Source organism: Caretta caretta, chromosome 2 (genome assembly GCF_965140235.1).
Source record: "Caretta caretta isolate rCarCar2 chromosome 2, rCarCar1.hap1, whole genome shotgun sequence".
Classification (NCBI taxonomy): domain Eukaryota; kingdom Metazoa; phylum Chordata; order Testudines; family Cheloniidae; genus Caretta; species Caretta caretta.
The window spans coordinates 171,565,347-171,586,881 of NC_134207.1; the positions used below are offsets into that span (position 1 = coordinate 171,565,347).

The 21,535-nt window shown below is 44.5% G+C and overlaps 1 long non-coding RNA gene across 1 annotated transcript in view; it reads left to right on the forward strand.

The window, feature by feature from the left end:
- The first annotated feature begins 593 nt into the window (after positions 1-593).
- The window catches only part of LOC142071135 (uncharacterized), a 52,715-nt gene continuing 31,773 nt past the window's right edge, over positions 594-21,535 (forward strand). The window contains exons 1-2 of the long non-coding RNA XR_012667133.1: positions 594-898; positions 1,117-1,178. This is a non-coding gene — a long non-coding RNA (uncharacterized LOC142071135). The remainder of the gene's footprint in view (positions 899-1,116; positions 1,179-21,535) is intronic.

Genomic DNA, 21,535 nt, shown 5'->3' on the forward strand with positions numbered 1-21,535 from the left:
TACTATGCAAAATTCAGAAGACTAGATTCGTTATCAATCCAGTAAAAGCACAGCTGTTACAAAAGAAGATAACTTATCTTGGAATGGAACTGGGTAAAGTTGTGCATAGACCAGATGCTCAAAGACTAATGATACAAGAGATTTGTTTCTTTAGCTGTTCTGTTCCTGTGTAAATTCCTGCAGCACCTAGGACAGAGACGTGCAGAAAAGCAGCTAGAGAGGGATTTAAAACATCGTAAAAATCACCTCTCCAAATTTGCATAACAATGGTGGTGACAGTATCATAATACTTTAGATTGCATAAAACAATAGTTAGTTTTACAATTAGGGCTTTAAATAAGTAGGAAATAATGATAGTTTAGAGCTAAAAATCCAAAATGGCGGCCGCAATGATTCTCTATTAGAAAACATCAAAATGAAGGACACAGATGAATGGACCAATAGCAGATAAGAGATAGGAGTGAAGTAAAACTCAACAGAGAGAACTCAGCTCACTCTCCAAAATTATTGAAGGTGGCACTAAGAGGAGGATTTATGCTAAAAACTAGAAGGAGGATCTAGACAGGATTAGGCTCCATGCTGATAAATTCAAATTGACTGGTTGAGCCAGTATAATTAGGCAGGGAGGATCTAAGATAATTTCTGACCTTGGAAAAGCAACCAATAAGAGGAGGCTACTGAATATAAGGCTGACAGCCAGCAGGCTGATGTGTGGGTGTGAACTGAGAAGGTAGAACCAGAAGGTTTTAGATGAAAGCAACTGCAGTAGCAACTGAAGTAGTAGCAGGAGCCATGACAGCCCTCAGCAGCAGTGGCTATAAAATGGCAGCAGCTTAATTTTGACAGAGCAGAAGGACCCCTTTAAGACGGTTCAGAGGGAATTAAGAAGAGAATACAAGTCTGACTTTCTGCTTATTTTTAAGGAATGACTGGGTGTGCCTGTAAATAAAGCTGGATGTCTGTATTGAGTGCTATCCACTCCACCCCATTCTGTGATCGTTTGATCACTGCTCACAGAATGGTAATGTTAAATTGTAACATATGTTCAATGTATAAGCTTGTAATGCTTTTCATTTAAAAGGCTGCTTGCTCCGTCATTTTCTCCTTTTGTTTCAGGTTCCCTGGGCTGCTGCTGGCTGCCTACCTACTCCATCGCCATGTGGCTGGCTCATTACTAGGTACAGAGGGGTTGGTTGGTTTGTGATTTGGGTTACAGCAAGGCCGTCCTTAGGCATACGCAGCAGCATAGGGCACCACTAAATTTGGGGCACCACTGCTGGGACAGAACAGCAAGCAGCTAAGAGCTGGGTCGGGTTGTAGAGCCGAATGTGCCGGCATGGTGGTGCATTCTGATGGAGGGTACTGGCTGCTGGGATCTCTGGGAGGAGGCGAGGGAACTCACCTGTGTGACTCTCCCCCCACTGCCATGAGGTGAGGAGGGCCGGGCACCACTGGCTCCGGTGGTATCCTTTTGCTGCCCCTCATAACTCGCACTCTTCCCCCTCCCAGTGCTGAGCGCATCCCTCCCGACCTGTGGAGCAGCTGTCCCCCATCTTCATCCACCCCCCCCCGTGGGGTTGGGTGGGGTGCAGGTGCTTGGGTGGGCTGGCTGGCTGCATGCTGAGGAAGTGACTCACTTCCTCAGCAGCCAGCCCGAGCACCTCCGCTCCAAGTGACCGCACGGGCTGGAATGTGCACAGCTGGCTGGGCTGGGCTGGGGAACACGTCTCTAAACCAGCGGGTGTGGCAGCCATCCATCTGATCCGAGGGGAGCTGTGTTTATAGTTAATCATTTTTATAAGATATCATATGATCCATATCTAAATATGTGCCTCTCTTGAATAATTTCAGTTGTTGGATGCAATGTTAATTTCACTATGCATAATGTCACAACACGGACCATCTACACTCATTACCTTTTATATAGCCATGTTGAGCCAGTTCATTTAGGAATAAACCTCTCTGTATTAAGGCAGATTATGTATCATCCCAATCTTGAGAAACACCTAAAACAATTAGAAAAGGAAAGCAAAGAGGTAATTGTACCTGTTGATTTGATGAGAAAGGCTAGCTGTGAAAAGCACCTTGAAAGTGCAACTCATAAATGCAAATGAGAGGCATTAAAAATGGACAACGATAGACATTTTAAAAAGCAGAAAACATTTCCAAAGCTGGTTAATACCAAAACCAACAAGAAGCTTTACAGGAAAAATAAAATGTTCCAATTAACAGAAACCTTCTCTGATGCAAATATACCCTTGCATATCCTCAATAGTCCAAAACATGAGAGGATTTTGAAAGAGCAAGGTAGGTGTTTACCAAGTGCAGATCAACTTAGAAAGTTTTACCTACCTAAAGTGTTTGACTGTCACACTGAGGAATTAAAGGAAAAATTGCAGTCCTGTGAAGGAATTAGCATTGTAGCAGATGAAACTACTGATGCTGAAGACAGGCATGTGCTTAACATTCTTGCCATCCCTGTCGCAACAAGCAGTGACAATACAGGCACTTCAGATGCAGGTGAACACAAGCTGGATTTTTTTTTTGTTACACTGTGAAGCAGTCAACAAAGCAATATGGGAAACTACTGAAAAATTTGCAATACCATTTGATCGCATCACTGTGTTTGTGACCAATAATACCATGTACATGGGGAAAGCTTGGGATCAAGGGTTGAAACTTAGGTTTTTAAATGCTGTACACCTTACATGAATGGCACATTTAACTTCCGTGTAATCTGTGGAGGAAGATACTTCTGAGAGTAAATTACAGTCATTAGTTCTGACCATCTGCCCTGCCAGAAAAGCCCAGTTCCGCTGTCACTGGAGAGATTCTTCAGTCACTCTTTGTTTACCTGATCTTTATTCTGAAGACGCAAAAGTCACTGAGATGAATGCTGCAAACCCTGAGCATACTCAGTGGAAAGCTCAGAATTTTTAAAATGGTGCCCTTACAAAGAGGCAGAGGTGGGTGGGTGTGTGTGGACTGTCAGAATCACAGCTCTGAGGAAAATAACAGTGAGCATGTGCAAATTTGGTGGTTACTGAGCAAGTGCAGTATGGGATAACAGAGAGATCAGTTAACTGAGCAGCTAGCTACTCATAGCCCACTGATACCAGCAGGGCCGGCTCTAGGTTTTTGCTGCCCCAAGCAAAAAATTTGCAGCCCCAAGTTCCGAGAGTGCAACTGCCCAAGCCAAAAAAAAAAAAAGGGTGGCCGGAACGCCTCCCCTGGAATTGTGCCGCCCCAAGCACATGCTTGCTTTGCTGGTGCCGAGAGCCGGTCCTGCATTCCGGTCACTACTTGTTCTAAAAGTCAGAGCTGGCAAACGTAATTCTCAAGTAATGCTTGATACTGGGTATGTGCGAGTGAGGTAACTGCTTCTAAGAATAGAAAGGTATTTTAGAAGAGATCAACAGTGTATCATAAAAGGCCAGCTGCCAGGGGCAAACCCTAAAATTTATGTTTATAATGTTGATTCATTATGATTTATTGTATTTACTTAGAAGCCATTTTTGTATTTCAAGATGGAGTACTTAGTCATGTGGTTAGTAAGATAGTTGGGATGCTTTCCCGCCTTTTCTAACGGTCAGTAGGGAACAAACACCCCAGGTTAAACCAACTGCCTCATGGAGGGAGGAAGCTCCTCCAATGGCTCCAACAGTGACCTCAGTTATAAGGTACCATGGCCAGGGTGACTGACCTCCATTAATAAAAGAGGAGGACAAGGTGTTGACTCCGGAGCAGGCTAAAGCTTTGGGTAAGTAGTTCGGGAGATGCAATAGGGAGTCAGTCCTCAAGTGGCTCACCCGAGCGTCAGTTACTCCCCAGCTAACCCATGACGATTTTAATACCTTATTAAAAGAATGCATGTCTGTTGAGGACTTTCTTAACTTACCATGTGATGTAATAAGGAACACTGCCGAGGATCAATGGGAAGTGTTTCGTGGTGTATACACTATGTTCCACCCAACTCTTTAATGTTATCGGGCAGAGTGAAGGGGAAAGACATAGGAATAGACATAGGAATGTAATTCACCAATATGGCCAGTTAGAAAAGCCGATAAGATCTCTTGGCACCTAACTGTGGATTATAGGGAGCTAAACAAAGTCACGCCAAGGTTAGCTCTGGTGGTGGCAAAGTTTCCAGAAACCATGGCCGTCATATCTAGTGGAGTACAGTGGTATTCGGTGCTTGATCTGTCCAATGTGTTCTTCTCTATCTCAATGGACCCCCAATGCCACCATATATTTGCCTTCACGTATGGGGATACCTAATTAACCTTCACCCGGGTTCCCCAGGAGCTGCACAACGCCCCGCACATATGCCACAAGCATGTCTCTGAAATGTGGAAACATCTGGACTGTACTCAACATGTTGTCAGTTATGTTGATGATGTGCTGATTGCCACAAGAACTGAGGACGAGAATTTGGGTGTGTTCGATAAAGTACTTAAAATAATTAAAGAAATGGGCTTTATTATAAATCCAGAAAAAGCCCAGTTAGTGAAACAGCAGGTCACTTATCTGGGAGTGCAGTTAGGCCCAGCAGGCAGAAGCCCAGATAAGAATCGCATAGAATAGATAGTTAAGCTGCCTGAACCTATGGAGGCAGGGACTCTTAGGTCATTTCTGGGTCTAATGGGAGTCTCAAGAGCCTTCATAGAGGGATACAGTGAAAAGGCAAAACCCATCTATCTTCTACTGAAGAAAAACCAAGAATGGAAATGGGGAACGGAGCAAAGGGACGCAATGTTGGCCTTGAAGAATGCCTTGATGACAGCCCCGGCTCTAGCCTTTCCTGATCCCCACAGGCCATTCCATCTCCAGGTCTCTCACACGCCAGTTGCTATCAAGGCTGTTTTACTACAGAAGCAGGGTAAGTCCTTAAAACCTATAGCTTACGGTTCAGGGAATCTGTCTCCAGTAGAACAGCAGTACTCCCATTGTGAGAAAGAAGTCTTAGCACTAGTTTGGTCCCTGACATACTGGGAATATATTTTGGGTATGGCTCCCATCATGGTGAGAACTAATCATATGCCAACAGGCTTCGTACTATCTGGTTGAGCTAACAATGGTCGAGTGAGCCATCCCCGACTGGCTCAGTGGATGTTAACCCTGATGAATAGAGATATTACTGTTGTCATGAATATAAAGGGAAGGGTAAACCCCTTTGAAATCCCTCCTGGCCAGGGGAAAGCTCCTCTCACCTGTAAAGGGTTAAGAAGCTAAAGGTAACCTCGCTGGCACCTGACCAAAATGACCAATGAGGAGACAAGATACTTTCAAAAGCTGGGAGGAGGGAGAGAAACAAAGGGTCTGTGTGTCTGTCTGTGTGCTGGTTTCTGCTGGGGATAGACCAGGAATGGAGCCTTAGAACTTTTAGTAAGTAATCTAGCTAGGTATGTGTTAGATTATGATTTCTTTAAATGGTTGAGAAAAGAATTGTGCTGAATAGAATGACTATTTCTGTTTGTGTATCTTTTTTGTAACTTAAGGTTTTGCCTGGAGGGGTTCTCTATGTTTTTGAATCTAATTACCCTGTAAGATATCTACCATCCTGATTTTACAGGGGGGATTTCTTTATTTCTATTTACTTCTATTTTTATTAAAAGTCTTCTTGTAAGAAAACTGAATGCTTTTTCATTGTTCTCAGATCCAAGGGTTTGGGTCTGTGGTCACCTATACAAATTGGTGAGGCTTTTTACCAAACCTTGTCCAGGAAGTGGGGTGCAAGGTTTTGGGAAGTATTTTGGGGGGAAAGACGTGTCCAAACAGCTCTTCCCCAGTAACCAGTATTAGTTTGGTGGTGGTAGCGGCCAATCCAAGGACAAAGGGTGGAATATTTTGTACCTTGGGGAAGTTTTGACCTAAGCTGGTAAAGATAAGCTTAGGAGATTTTTCATGCAGGTCCCCACATCTGTACCCTAGAGTTCAGAGTGGGGGAGGAACCTTGACAACTGTGGAGAATGCGAGCACCTCCAGTATGCTGTTACCCCACGCTGTAGAGATCGCAGACACGGAGGCACGCGAACGTCCAGTTCCCTCATCCTTTCCTCCCAACTATGTCACACTTTTCAAGTTGAGGGAAGATAAGAGAATGCCAGAATACATATGCGAAAAATCTGGGTTGTATATGGCAGTAACCTACTTAAAGAAGGGAAACCTGCCACTGGCTTCGCCGCTTCAGATGTGGAAAGTGCTAAGTCTACGAAGGGAAAATCAAGCAGCAATCAGCCCACGTTGCTGAAGTTACAGCAGTAGCAGCAGCATTGGAGCATGCAGCCCCTTCACATAATATCACGATTTGAACAGACTCTGGGTGTTAAGAACCCTTATCGACTGGATGCCCATATGGAAAAGCCGAGACACGAAGACTAGTGACGACCACCCTATGGCTCACGCCAAACACCTGTTATATGCCTGGGACCTAGCAGAAAGAAGAGAAGGAGAGGCTTACCTGTTTAAAATATGGGCCCATCGGCATAACCAGGCTGATATAACGGTCCTGAGCAATCAGGTGGACCAAATGGCGAAACATGCTGCCAAAACCGCATCTCTGTGGAAGAGACAAACCGGAAACATAAATGGAATCATTGGAACCGACAACCCTCTTGAGACCTGTGTGGACATAATCAAATTGCAACAGAAGGACCTAGTATTAAATCAGCTATTGAAGACTGGCAAGAACAAATCATAGACAGTATTTAAAGGTTCAAATGGACTAATGATGGCACAAAAAGAAGATAGTGACCAGACCACATCCCTTCCAGTGCTGGTGATACCATCAGCTATTAGACTAGAGCTCATTCAACTAGCCCACCATCAAGGATACTTTGCTTTAGGAAAAACATTAGATAGATTGCTCACAGTGGGATGGTGTCCCAAGGTAGTTAGAGATACAGAACACTTCACTGATAACTGTCTTCCATGTGCCGCAAATAATCTGGACCACCATATTCGGAAAGGGCCTCTGAAGCATCAGAAGGTGGAACATCCATGGAAAAGGGTTCAAATCGACTACATAGGACCCTTACCAAAATATTCTACAATTACTTCTTCTTCCTCTCCTACAGGGATCGAACTTATGAGAAAGAAAATGATGTTGCCCATCCTGAACGTCATCCTGATATCTGCATTGTTCGGACACGGAACTCCAGAGGAAAAAGATCATGAACTCTGACAGCTGAGGGAAATCAAACCCAACGAACAATAGGAATGCCAGATCAATCCAGCAGTTATGGACTACCTAGGTTTACCCAGGTTTGGGTATAACAACAATCAGTACAGCCTGGAGGAAGACTTGGCTGCCGTGGAGAGCCTGTTTAACTCTCAACAGGAACTGACAGATGAAGAATACGAAGAGTATGATTGTTCCCTGCTGCTACTATTCCTACCACGACTAAACCAACATCGATGACTGCGAGACCACAAATGCCTGAGGTCAAGTCTAGGATTTTTTCTGGAGACATACAGAAAGGATGAGAATACAAAGAGTCAGCCACTCATCGTGGAAGAAGAGAAGTAACCCATATGATGAGTGGGTACCAGCCTAGCTATGGTCCTATCGACTGACAGACACATTACTTGGTAATCACGGAGCTCAACTCTAACCTTTCCCCGGTGTCTATGATGGTATTACAAACGCCGAAGAAGGGAAATGGTCCCATAAGGAAATTATCTCAGGGATGTAAGTGGACTGTAGTAGCAGATATGTTGGCTAATTGCACTCTAAACCATACGTTGGGGACATATCAAAATGTGCCTATTTTAGTATTGAGATGCCTTCCCTGGTGACCCCTGGGGAAGTGATTATTAAGGGGAAAATGCTCCACCAAGATTCTTCCCTAAAGAAAGCCCCTGTTTATATTTGGTTATCTGACAATAAAAAAGACCATGTTCCTGGCATGCATCCACAGTAGAGTCGAGAATGTGACCAGTAGAAACCTCTCTGGATACATCGGGTCTAAATTCTGCAGACTGAACCATCCCAAAACTACCTTTAATGTCTCCTGTGTAGGAAGCATAACCGTGAATTTGTCATACAGTCAGTCTGGAGTATGGCGGTTTAGAGGACCTCTGGAGTTATACATACATAAGGAAATCCAGGTAGCCCCTCCTCCATCAAAACATAAAAGTAGGCCCTATTGTCATGAAGCAAGATGTCATGTGGATATTAATGATAGAGCCCCAATACGTGATCAGAAGAGTTGTAATTCCTCCGCAGATCTCGATCACCAAGATTAGGAATGCTTATACGTATTACATCACGCCAATGATATATGGGTGGCATAAGTGGCTACACTGAGTAAAGACACCTATTCTACACAAAAGAGAAAGAGACCTCTTTTGGGAGGTACAGGAACTGGTCTAGGTGTCAAACTCAATAGATCAGGAGCAGTTGGCCCAAAAGATGGGGAAGGCGGGCCATGGCATTAACCACGTCAGAACCATTGAATTCAGCCTTCGATACCGTTTCCACCATGATGTTAGATATAACTAGGATCTTACCTGTGTGGTTCCAGGCAGAACAATAAGACCACTTTCACATCATAGATGCACTCGGAGCATTGAAATCTAACATGTCAGCCTCTCCTTGCCAGGTCAAGAGACCTGCGTTTGTCAGTCATCCACTGCAGGTAGGACTCCCTACTCCTGGGTTTTTGCTCTGTCCCTGCCTCAAGGGCTCAGAGCTTCATTGACTCTGGGGATTTTGCTCTGCCCCTGCATGAAGGGCTCAGAGCTTAATTGATTGCTGAGGTTGCCCTGCCCCTGCCGAGAGGACTCAGAGGCAACAGACTAGTGTACTGACTCTGCCTCTGCTTGAAGGGGCCCAGAGTTTATAGACTCCTGGATTTGCCCTGGCCCCTGCTTAAAAGGCCCAGGGATGATAGACTATGGGCTGCCTAGCCCCAGCCCCAGCCGGAGCCAGTTGCCCATTTGGGGGATCAGCCCCATTAAACTGGTCAGGGCACTAACGCCTGGTTTACTAATTCCTCTCTGATATCATGTGACAATGCCAGCAATGTAGTCAGGGGGTGTGGCCTCCCTCCAACCCCAGATGGGGTTGGATGACTGCCACACCACTACAAACATGGTATAAGTATAGTGTAGAATAGTATATAGGGTTAACATGTGTGTGCATGTGTTTATAAGAATACACAAAATTCTGTTATTGATTGCAACATACCTATGTAAACTTTAAAGCAGTTGAAGAATGGCTCTCAGCGATTTGTAACAAAAAACTGGCCACTTGTAACAAAAAGCTTCACTTAGAATAATTTTAACTCTATATTATTGGGGTTTGAATGCAAGGGTGCCAATTAGGTAGGGCAGGCTGGGGGAGGGCTGTGTCCCCCCTCCGCCCCGAGTTTCATACAGGAGGCGTGCTCCCAGGCAGAGCTCTTAACTGCTCAGCATTAGTGTAGAATGAGAGTTCTGAAGAGAGAGGTGCTTCTCTGAGCTTGTGTCCCTGAGGCAGGGAGTCAGTGATTTGTTTGCAGGGGCAGGATGATTAAGATAAGAAAAGGCTGGTAATTAAATTAAGTATCTGGAAGTAGTTAGATGAACCTGTAAAACAGGAATCCCGCTGCGGAGTGGGGGGGATTTGAAGAGAGAGCGCAGGGACTCAGAAGAAATACAGCCAAGCTGTTACATTCAGAAATGAGGAAGAATGAGGGGCATAAGTGAAAAGAAGGGGCCAAAAACCAGGGAAGGCATAGCAGTGGTATAGAGAAGTTCCCACTCTATCTCTGGTACTTATGTGGCTCCATCACTGTAGTGCAGTGGTGGGCAACCTACGGCCCACATGCGGCCCATCAGGGTTCTATGTGTGGCCCGCGAGACGTGACATCCAATCAAAGCGCTGCTATGGTGCAATCGGCACACTCTGCAAATTCTACATATGCAAGCACAGTTAGCAAAACTACCCTATCCCAGGAGACTGTCTCGGTTACAACACTGGTGGACATGGGAGGTTGCACTTTTTTATGTTACTTTTGCTGGTAATTTAATTTGCCCCTAATTATACAATGGATCACTTTGTGATGAAAAGGCACAACAAAGAAGGAGAATCAAGTGCAAAATCAAAAAGTACAGAGGAAGAAGTAGAAGCCAAAAAGAGGAAAATCGGTGATGAGGGCAGAGTCATAAGAGAGACTTGGGAGCTGGATTATTTTGTTATTGGACAGAAAGGGAGGCCATTTTGCTTAATTTGCAATGAGGTGATATCAGTTAAAAAAAAATACGTTAGGAGACTTAACGAAACACACCATTCCTCTCATGTAACAAAATTTCTGGTAGGTTCTACCCAATGTGCTCGACAGCTTTCAAATCTGAAGGAAGCCAGGGAAACACAGAAGCAGGTACTTAGATGAGCACTGAATGCAGGGGTGAAAGTAATTTACATTTCTTACTGGTACGGTCCAATCGCAAGCAATCCACCTCTCCTACATACTTTATGGATCCCTCCCATTGCATGACTTAGATATAGAAAATAAAGCTACTACTACTACCACCAATACTGTCTGTAATAAAACTTTAATATTGGAATAAGCCTGAAAAAGTGAAAACTCACTGTCACACTTTTCTCCTTGTTCTCCCTCCTCCTCCAACGAGGGTGTGGATGCGGCTGAGGGAGAAACCTGCCCAGGACTCCTGTGCCTGCATAAGAACAGTTTAAACTCAGCAGGTTCCTCCGCGGTTCAGACCGCAGGATTAGGGGCCATTTCTGGCATCCTTGTTAAATTCACTCACAGTTGTTGGGCTGTGTATGTGAGACCAAGGCAGGGGCAGTTCTTTTCTGCCCCCTATATGAGGGGATCTCCAATACTATAATACACAAAAAATACAATAGGCATTTGGCTGCACAGCTAAATCCACAGCTAATAAAAGCAGGTGGAAGGGGAAAACTCACTGTCACATTGGTTTCTCTCCTCCCTCTTCCTCCAGCCAGGCTGCAGATGGGGCTAGACTCCGTGCTTCGCCCCCACACTCAGCAGGGGCTGCAGCGGCTCCCCTCTAGCTTGCAGCAGGGAGCAGGGGGACTGGCTGAAGGAGAAGCCTGCCCAGGGCGCCTGCTGCCTGCATAAGAGCAGTTTAAACTCAGCTGTTCCCTCTGCGGTTCAGCCTGCGGGATTAGGGGCCATTTCTGGCATCCTTGTTAATTTCACTCACAGTTGGGGGGCGGGACCAAGGCGGGGCAGTTCTTTTCTGCCCCCTGGATGAGGCGATCTCCAATAGTATACTACACAAAAAATACAATAAAAATCAGGAACCAGTTCCAAGTTCAAATCTATCCCATTACCTCCCCAGCAGACGATCATGGTCTGTGATGCTTGCAGATCCTCTTTGACATGTTACTGTTTAAAAAAAAATATGGAGAACATGGTGGGAAGATGTGTCATGATGATCGGGGTTTATTTTTGGCAAAGCAATTTTGCTAAAGCAACTAAAGATTCACAGGGAAAGCAAATAGCTCGATAGACAAAATCACAAAAGGACTGGTGCGGAAAACTGGATATTCAGGGAAATTATTGTGTCTCCTTTGAAAGAAATAGTAGTTTTCATTCCATCTGCTTTATATATTGAATTAAACACCTGAAATGTCCTTAGGACATAGGGGCGCAATCTCAGATCTCTTTTTGTTTTGTTTTGTCCTGCAGAGTGGGGAGGCTGAAACTGACAAAACTTTCTCTAAGCATCTTGTATATTTCATGAAGGCTATTCTAGTTGTCCTTCATTCACCCCTGCCTTCCCCTATTACTAGCCACCCATGGGTGTGCCCCCTGCACCCTTTTATGTGCCTGGAAGAGAGATTAAACAATCCTTGATATCTGACTTGCTAGGAAATAGGGAGGGTCTAAAGAAAGCAGCGCCCTGGCGGGCATGGTGCAGCACAGCCCCTTGTTCCCCTGGAACCCTCCCCGTGGCTGGCTGGCTGGCTGTGGTTTAAAAAAAAAAACACCAAGGCAAAAACCACAGCCAGCCAGGGGGAGAGGACCAGGGGGCCAAGGGGCTGCGCTGCACCACGCCCGCCAATGTGACAGTGAGTTTTCCCCTTCCACCTGCTTTTATTAGCTCTGGATTTAAGCTGTGCAGCCAAATGCCTATTGTATTTTTTGTGTATTATAGTATTGGAGATCCCCTCATCCAGGGGGAAGAAAAGAACTGCCCCTGCCTTGGTCTCACATATACAGCCCAACAACTGTGAGGGAAATTAACAAGGATGCCAGAAATGGCCCCTAATCCCACGGGCTGAACCGTGGAGGGAACAGCTGAGTTTAAACTGTTTTTATGCAGGCGCAGGAGTCCTGGGCAGGTTTCTCCCTCAGCCAGATCCGCAGCCTGGCTGGAGGAAGAGAGGAAGAGAAACAACAAACAAATGTGACCATGAGTTTTCCCTTTCCAAGCTTTTATTAGCTCCGAGTTTAAGCTGTTTGTTATACAGCCAAAAGAGGTGAAAGTAAGCCGGTACTGAATGCTCCACTTTTTTACCGGTACGCCGTACCGGCCTGTACTGGCTTACTTTCACCTCTGATTAAATGAGTGTGATGCACTGACCTTGGCTAGCTTTCATATTGCTTGGTTACTTGCAAAAAATGGAAAGCCATTCTCAGATGGCGAATTAGTGAAACAATGCATCATCGAATCCTCAGATGTTTTATTTGATGGGTTTAAAAACCAAGCGGAAATTAAACGTGTTCAACGTCTGCAACTCAGCAGGCATACTGTGAGCCGCAGAGTGCAAGATATAGCTGCCGATCTGTCAGACAGCTTTTCAGAATTGTAAGTTCAAGTGTGGCTATCAGTGTAGCATTGGATGAATGCAAAGATATTAATGACATTGCTCAGCACTGCATATGGGTTTGGTGTGTTGACAGTGATCTGAATGTGACAGAAGAATTTTTAGATCTCTTGGGAATACATGGCCGAGCACAGGGCTCAGTATTTTTTGAGACATTGACTGATTTTTCAAAGAGCCCGAGTTACAATTTTTTCCAAAGATATCAGTTACAACAGATCAGTTACAACATGACAGGAACACACCATGGATTTGAGGTTTTGTTAAAAGCTTGTATACCTGACATATTTGGTGTGCATTGCATAATACACCAAGAAGTGCTCTGCGCTAAACTTGACAAGGGAGACAGACTGAAAGCTGCAATGGACAAAGTGGTACAGATAGTTAACTTCATATGCGCTCGCCCCCTGCATCACCGTCAGTTTGTGGAATTTATGGACCAAATTGAAACAGAATATGGTGACCTCGTATGCACACTGAAGTGCGCTGGTTAAGCCATGGTAAAGTACTGGACCCAGGTATCTCAGGGCTAGCTCCCTATCCACTGGACCAGCCTTTCTCTCTGCTGCATGCTGCTAAAGAGGCCTCTGATGGATGGGAGCAAAACCAAGAAGGCCAGTTCTCTGAGACTCCAGCAATTGGTCCCAGATAATTGGGAACGATGTCATGGTTAACAGTATCAAAAGCAGCACAGAGGTCAGGAAGGATGAAAAAAGAAAGAATGAGAGTCAGATGAGAGGAGAGCACTTAACCGCCAATGGGTGACAGGTTCTGCCCCAGGCTGGAGTTATGCAGCAATGCCTTCTGTGCAATTTTAGATTTTAACTGAAAACCATTTTGTTTTGTCATTTATTGTTCCGAGTCCGAGAAAAGGAAGGAATGAGAAATGTCACAAGTATCAGATGTGATTATACATCAAATTCTTAAGAGTTTCAGCAGTATTCAGACTAATTCCAGAACAAAGAACAGAAACTGCATCCAGAGAGTCCATAAAGTCGACCATTATTGTCATGATTTGTATTATTCACTGGGCACGATCTGTGCGCTCAGCACTGTTCAGAATATGCCAGAAAATGTAGTCCCTGAGCCAATGCATACAAGATGTGTAACTCTGGATAAGATGGATCAGATATTTAAGTATGAAGCGTATAGCTATTGACTACACATGTTATCACATGTTCACTGTGATGTTTATATCTACAAGTGGAGGCCCTGATGGCAATAGAATTTTTACTTGATTAAGAACTAGAAGATTTGACCCTCGAACTGTTAATTTCAGTTTAAATTCTGTTTAATTCTGCCAAATTATTAATGTATATATATGTATAAAATTAAGATAAAGTTCTGTAAATCAAAAGGCCATTTTGTTTTGGTAGAAGGACAAGGCGACCTCCATTTTGTGTCAGGTTCTTGTTCCTCCGTACCAAGAAAAGGCAGGAAAATATAAGAGCGGGAATCTAATTTTGCCCGGCAACAGCTTCCTATAGAAGTATATGAGGGGAGAAGCCAGGGGCTTGAACTTTTGAGCTGTCAGAAGTTCAGGTGTCCAGTTCTCTCTCGTGGTGCGGTACAATCTTAGCACTAGCTATTGGCCTGCAATAGTTACTTACCAATCAGTTTGGGTTTGGTTGTTCTTTTATTTTGGGAGAGCAAACTTGCAGACACGGACTTAGTCCAATTAGTTAGATCAATCTCGCACGCACAGATGACGCAAAGTGGGATAGGATGGAAGTTGAGACAGGGATACGTACCTGTCTATTCCATCTGTCATCCACGGTCAGTGTCCATCGCTGGCTTCGGCTATCCGGATACTGTAACCTTCATCGGTGATGTCTGAGAAGGTAGAAAAACATCTTTGTACCATTAAGTGTTTGTGTGTGTGCAAGTGTTATTCCAAATCTCCAAATTGTTAATCCATTCCCCTCTCCTCCCTTCCTCTTTCCTTAGTAAATAAAATGTTGTTGTTTATTTTTACATTTGTATGTTTGTGTTGTTATATGGGAATCCAGCTCTGATAGATGGGCTTAACAGGGGGACTCAGTAGGAGGTAAACTGTAAGGCTCCTGGAGATTTTCTGATCAGATTGGCCTAAGAGAGATAAAATCCTTACACAACCTTCCTTCAAGAGGAAGAGCTGCCCAGAGCTCCTGTGCCTGTTTATTTACCTTTCCTGCCTGCAGTGGCCCTGATATACCTCAGAAGTCTCAATTTTTTCCCCAACTTCAAAACGTGGAATTTTCTTGGTGTTTGATTTAAAATATTCTTCTGTGAAAACTGCAACTCAATCATTGTAGCGTTGTACTTCTGGAAAGTAACTAGTCTTTAAACAGAAGTGAGAGCAGTGCTGCCAACTCTTGTGATTTTGTCATGAGTCTCATGATATTTGTTTTCCTTAAAGCCCGAGCTCCTGGAGTCAAGTGATATGTGATGATTTCAGCCTTTATTCTTAAAGAAAAATGAAATTTCTAGCCCTTGTAGTTGTAGAGAAAGCTTCAAAATATGATCCCAGTGCACCTTAAAGGCTCAAAAAGCAGAATGTAAATTTTAAAAAACCATCAAATCTATTATTTTTACATAATCTCATTATTTTAAAGCTAATCTCATGATTTTTGGTGAGCCTTATTCTTAATTTTTGAACATTTGGGGTTGGCAATACTAAGAAAGTGACTTGAAAGTGTCAGCTTCACTACTGTTTCAAGTCATTTTCTAGTCTATTATTTGTAGTGGGGTAACACCCCTAGAGCCCCAGGCAGGTTCAGTATAAATTCACAGGGCCTTGCCCTAATAGGATGTTTCCAAAAGTTAAATGATCTATATTCCAAGCTTGATGAACTACAAAGTGATAGAAAATAATCTAGGTTTTTCTACAATTGTTTCAATTGTTGTATTCAGGAGTTAGTAACAAAGTAAAATATACATTATTTTTTTAAACCTAACCAGTGTCCCTTAAGTGACTTGACACAAGATGTCAGAACAAGTATAAGAGCTGAGTGGGTCTAATATTTATTTATTTTTTTAAATTTATTTAATATTGCTTTATATAGGAATTAGAAATTATCTGACAGGCGCACTGTATCTAATTTATTATCTGCCAGAAAAACCTGAGTGTTTTCAGGTACCCAAGTAGCCTTTCAAATCATGGTTAAAGTTTCCCCCCCAAAAAATATCTGAAATGGTGCCCCTCTTTGAATGCTTTTTAAATTTAAGGGATTGGTGTCAGGGATTTTGTGCCTTGTTTAGGATTTTTAGATTATATTGTAAAAGGGATTATTAGTGACTTTAATAAAAAGACACTTTGTTTTGGAAATAATACTGCAGGTGTCAATTATTTTATCAGAAGGTTATATCAGTGTTCTTTAGAGTTTCTCTGACAACCCTGGAAACTTATACCTCAGGAAGAACAGACTAAGGGGGTGATAGGCAGGTTACCATCAAAGCACCTCGAAAAATGGATCTTAGGAAAACACCATATGTTTCTAACACAAAGAGAGAAAAGTCCTTCCATCCCACCAATCCCCATAATAACCAAATGGAACAGCTGGTTCAATGCAGCTCTTTATCACACTAAGGATTACATTTCATTTTTACAAAGGCAAATGTTCCTAGCAGTAGTTCAAGTGTTCAAGAGACTGTTGATCTTTGCCAATCCGCAGCCGTTACTGAAGAACTCCAAGCTCTAAAAGTTTGCACCCCAAATCATGAACATGCTTATGAAAAGCTCACAGTTTGTGCTCATCAAATCTAAAATGGCACGTGTGATCTTGCATTGTGGGAAGAAAACTGCTCTGAAACTTGCCAACACCCAACAGCAAAACCAGCATTCTTAGAAAGCTTTAAAAAAAAAAAAGAAGTCATACATGGACAGTGACTCAACCTCCCACTTTTGCCAATCTGCTGCCACTTTCTTCAGTGCATGCCATGTATTTGAGCCAAATCAAGCAAAATACCTTGACATTTGTGAGACCACAGTATTTGAAAATATACCACTGTTTGAAGACTACATATCAAGGTGACTTGTGGGAGGTGCACAAAGGGCCACATGCCTCTCCCCAGATGCGTGGGTGGCGGGGGGGCACATTTCTGCCACTTGAAGTCGGAGCACAGCTGCAGACACGTGTGCATGGAAAAGCCACCAGTAATTAGCAATCCTGCTGATCCACACTAGATGGCGCCTAGAGCAGGGAAGGAAGACTGGGCTGTCAGCCTAGCTTTCTGCCAGAGTGGGAGTGGGGAAGCTTTTGTGTGTGTCCCTTCCTGTCCCACAGCTGCTGTTACCTGCTGTGAGAGGGGAGACGCAGCAGGGGCTAGGAGCCATCAGGGGGATGTTAAAGTCTTTGGGGAACTCTTTAACGATACATTTCTGAATAATTCAAATGGGTTTATTTTAGATAGCTAGGAGAAGTTTTTCAGGTCGTGTAAGGGAAGGATTGTGGAGAGATTTCAGAGTAGCAGCTGTGTGAGTCTGTATCTGCAAAAAGAAAAGGAGTACTTGTGGCACTTTAGAGACTAACAAATTTATTTGAGCATAAGCTTTCATAAGTTACAGCTCACTTCATCGGATGCATGCAGTGGAAAATACAGTAGGGGGATTTTATATACACAGAGAACATGAAACAATGGGTGTTAGCATACACACTGTAACGGGAGCCATCAGGTAAGGTGAGCTATTACCAGCAGGAGAGAAAAAAAATCTTTTGTAGTGATAAGCAAGGAACCAGTTGGAGAACACTTCAGTCTCTCTGGTCACTCGATTACAGACCAAAAAGTGGCAATATTACAACAAAAAAACTTCAAAAACAGACTCCAGTGAGAGACTGCTGAATTGGAATTAATTTGCAAACTGGACACCATTACATTAGGCTTGAATAAAGACTGGGAGTGGATGTGCCATTACACAAAGTAAAACTATTTCCCCATGTTTATTTTTCCCCCCTACTGTTCCTTACACGTTCTTGTCAACTGCTGGAAATGGCCCACCTTGATTATCACTACAAAAGTTTTTTTTTCTCTCCTGCTGCTAATAGCTCACCTTACCTGATCACTCTCATTACAGTGTGTATGCTAACACCCATTGTTTCATGTTCTCTGTGTATATAAAATCCCCCTACTGTATTTTCCACTGCATGCATCCGATGAAGTGAGCTGTAGCTCATGAAAGCTTATGCTCAAATAAAATTGTTAGTCTCTAAGGTGCCACAAGTACTCCTTTTCTTCTTGGGGAGATAGGTTCTTATTTTTTCCCTGATTTCTTTTCCCTTTTTACATTATTGGAGCACAAAGAATTTCACTGGGTGGCGCAGATGAAAAGAATAACTCATATATGTGTAGTACACGGGGCTCTTAAATAATGAAAATTACTGTCCCAGCTTCTTATAGATCAGCCGGGGAGCAGTAATGTGGGGAGGTCACCTTTAGCTGGTGCCCCCCCCAGTATGAGGAGGCACCAGTCATCTTGTCAGCACAGAGAGACTATTTGGTTTACTATGGAGCAGTTCAAGAATTGAGGAATGAGGACGTTTTCCAGTTCTGGAGAAGCATAATGGCTAGATTCCCAGCTCTGTCAGTAGTTGCCCTGCAATGCTTTTCGGTACCAGTCAATAGCGTGGAAGCAGAATGTTCCATCTCATCTTATAAAAATGTGCTTGGAGACAACAGAAGCCACATAAAAAATAACTATCTATGTAAAACTTCTTATACCAAAATTGCAACAGTTTGCTAAAGGGACTTTACTAAAAATGTTATTTTTGTTACATTGTTTTGGTTATTTTCTGTCTAAAAATAATTGCACAATATGCATGCGGCGGGGAACCAGCTGAGCAGCGGGGGACAGCAGAGCAGCAAACAGCAGGAGTTTGCCTGGGAGTTCGCCTGGAGTGAGCCCACTGAGGCTTACACCCTAACAACTTCTCTGAGTAATTACTGCATCTCCTGAGGAAGCTCATAGTAGGAAGGTAATATGGATGGGGAGTATTCAACTGTTGTGACCTGCACTGGATGTGCCATGTTTGTCTTTCTTCCAGAGGACAGAAGCGACTTTGTGTGTACAAAGTGCAAGCTGGTCTCCATATTGGAAGAGAAGGTTCAAGGTCTGGAGCAACAGGTATCGACCCTGCGTTGCATAAGAGAAACTGAAGATTTCCTGGACAGACTCAGGCTATGCTTCTACAGGCACAAGGTTCTGAAGATTCAGAGCAGGCTGCGCGGCGCGGCCAGGAGGACGGGGAAGAAATCTGGCAACATGTGACCTCCAGAAGAAGAAGGGGGAACGTCCATGTACCAGCAACGCGGATACAGGTAAGTACCCATTTTCATGTTCTCTCCACAGGTACCATTGCGGGGAGTGGCCCAGATGATACGTCTGGGGGAAGGGAGCAGAAGGAAACCTCCACCAGTTGAAAGGCATGAGATGCACTGTCCTAAGGTTGGGGGTTCCACGACCACCACTCCCAAGAGAAGGAGGCGGGTGATGGTGGTCGGGGACTCTCTCCTCAGGGGGACTGAGTCATCTATCTGCCGCCCTGACCGGGAAAACAGAGAAGTCTGCTGCTTGCCAGGGGCTAAGATTCGCAATGTGACGGAGAGTTTGCCGAGACTCATCAAGCCCTCAGACCGCTACCCCTTCCTGCTTCTCCACGTGGGCACCAATGATACTGCCAAGAATGACCTTGAGCGGATCACTGCAGACTACGTGGCTCTGGGAAGGAGGATAAAGGAGTATGAGGCACAAGTGGTGTTCTCGTCCATCCTCCCCGTGGAAGGAAAAGGCCGGGGTAGGGATCGTCGAATCGTGGAAGTCAATGAATGGCTACGCAGGTGGTGTCGGAGAGAAGGCTTTGGATTCTTCGACCATGGGATGGTGTTCCAAGAAGGAGGAGTGCTAGGCAGAGACGGGCTCCACTTAACGAGAGAGGGAAGAGCATCTTCGCGAGCAGGCTGGCTAACCTAGTGAGGAGGGCTTTAAACTAGGTTCACCGGGGGAAGGAGACCAAAGCCCTGAGGTAAGTGAGAAAGCGGGATACCGGGAGGAAGCACAAGCAGGAGCATGTGAGAGGGGAGGGCTCCTGCCTCATACTGAGAACAAGCGTTGATCAGCGGGTTATCTCAAGTGCCTATATACAAATGCACAAAGCCTGGGAAACAAACAGGGAGAACTGGAGGTCCTGGCAAAGTCAGGGAATTATGATGTGATTGGAATAACGGAGACTTGGTGGGATAACTCGCATGACAGGAGTACTGTCATGGATGGGTATAAACTGTTCAGGAAGGACAGGGAGGCCAGAAAAGGTGGGGGAGTTGCACTGTATGTAAGGGAGCAGTACGACTGCTCAGAGCTCAAGTATGAAACTGCAGAAAAACCTGAGAGTCTCTGGATTAAGTTTAGAAGCCTGAGCAACAAGGGTGATGTCGTGGTGGGAGTCTGCTATAGACCACCGGACCAGGGGGATGAGGTGGACGAGGCTTTCTTCCGGCAAGTCGCAGAAGCTACTAGATCGCATGCCCTGGTTCTCATGGGCGACTTCAATCATCCTGATATCTGCTGGGAGAGCAATACAGCAGTGCACAGACAATCCAGGAAGTTTTTGGAAACTGTTTTTTGCCTCTGTCTTCACGAACAAGGTCAGCTCCCAGACTACTGCACTGGGCAGCACAGTATGGGGAGGAGGTGGCCAGCCCTCTGTGAAGGTAGAAGTGGTTCAGGACTATTTAGAAAAATTGGACGTGCACAAGTCCATGGGGCCGGATGCGTTGCATCCGAGAGTGCTAAAGGAATTGGCGGATGTGATTGCAGAGCCGTTGGCCATTATCTTTGAAAACTCATGGCGATCGGGGGAAGTCCCGGAAGATTGGAAAAAGGCTAATGTAGTGCCCATCTTTTAAAAAGGGAAGAAGGATGATCCTGGGAACTACAGGCTGGTCAGCCTCACCTCAGTCCCTGGAAAAATCATGGAGCATGTCCTCAAGGAATCAATTCTGAAGCACTCAGAGAAGAGGAAAGTGAACAGAACAGTCAGCATGGATTCACCAAGGGAAGGTCATGCCTGACTAATCTAATTGCCTTCCATGATGAGATAACTGGTTCTGTGGATGAAGGGAAAGCAGTGGACGTGTTATTCCTCAACTTTAGCAAAGCTTTTGACATAGTATTCTTGTCAGCAAGTTAAAGAAGTATGGGCTGGATGGATGTACTACAAGGTGGGTAGAAAGTTGGCTAGATTTTTGGGCTCAATGGTTAGTGATCAATGGCTCCATGTCTAATTGGCAGCCAGTATCTAACGGAGTGCCCCAAGGGTCAGTCCTGGGGCCAGTTTTGTTCAGTATCTTCATTAATGATCTGGAGGATGGTGTGGATTGCACCCTCAGCAAATTTGCGGATGACACTAAACTGGGAGGAGTGGTAGATACGCTGGAGGGTAGGGATAGGATACAGAGGGACCTAGACAAATTAGAGGATTGGGCCAAAAGAAATCTGATGAGGTTCAACAAGGACAAGTGCAGAGTCCTGCACTTAGGACGGAAGAATCCAATGCACCGCTACAGATTAGGGACCGAATGGCTAGGCAGCAGTTCTGCAGAAAAGGACCTGGGGTGACAGTGGACGAGAAGCTGAATATGAGTCAACAGTGTGCCCTTGTTGCCAAGAAGGCCAATGGCATTTTGGGGTGTATAAGTAGATTGCCAGCAGATCGAGGGACGTGATCGTTCCCCTCTATTCGACATTGGTGAGGCCTCATC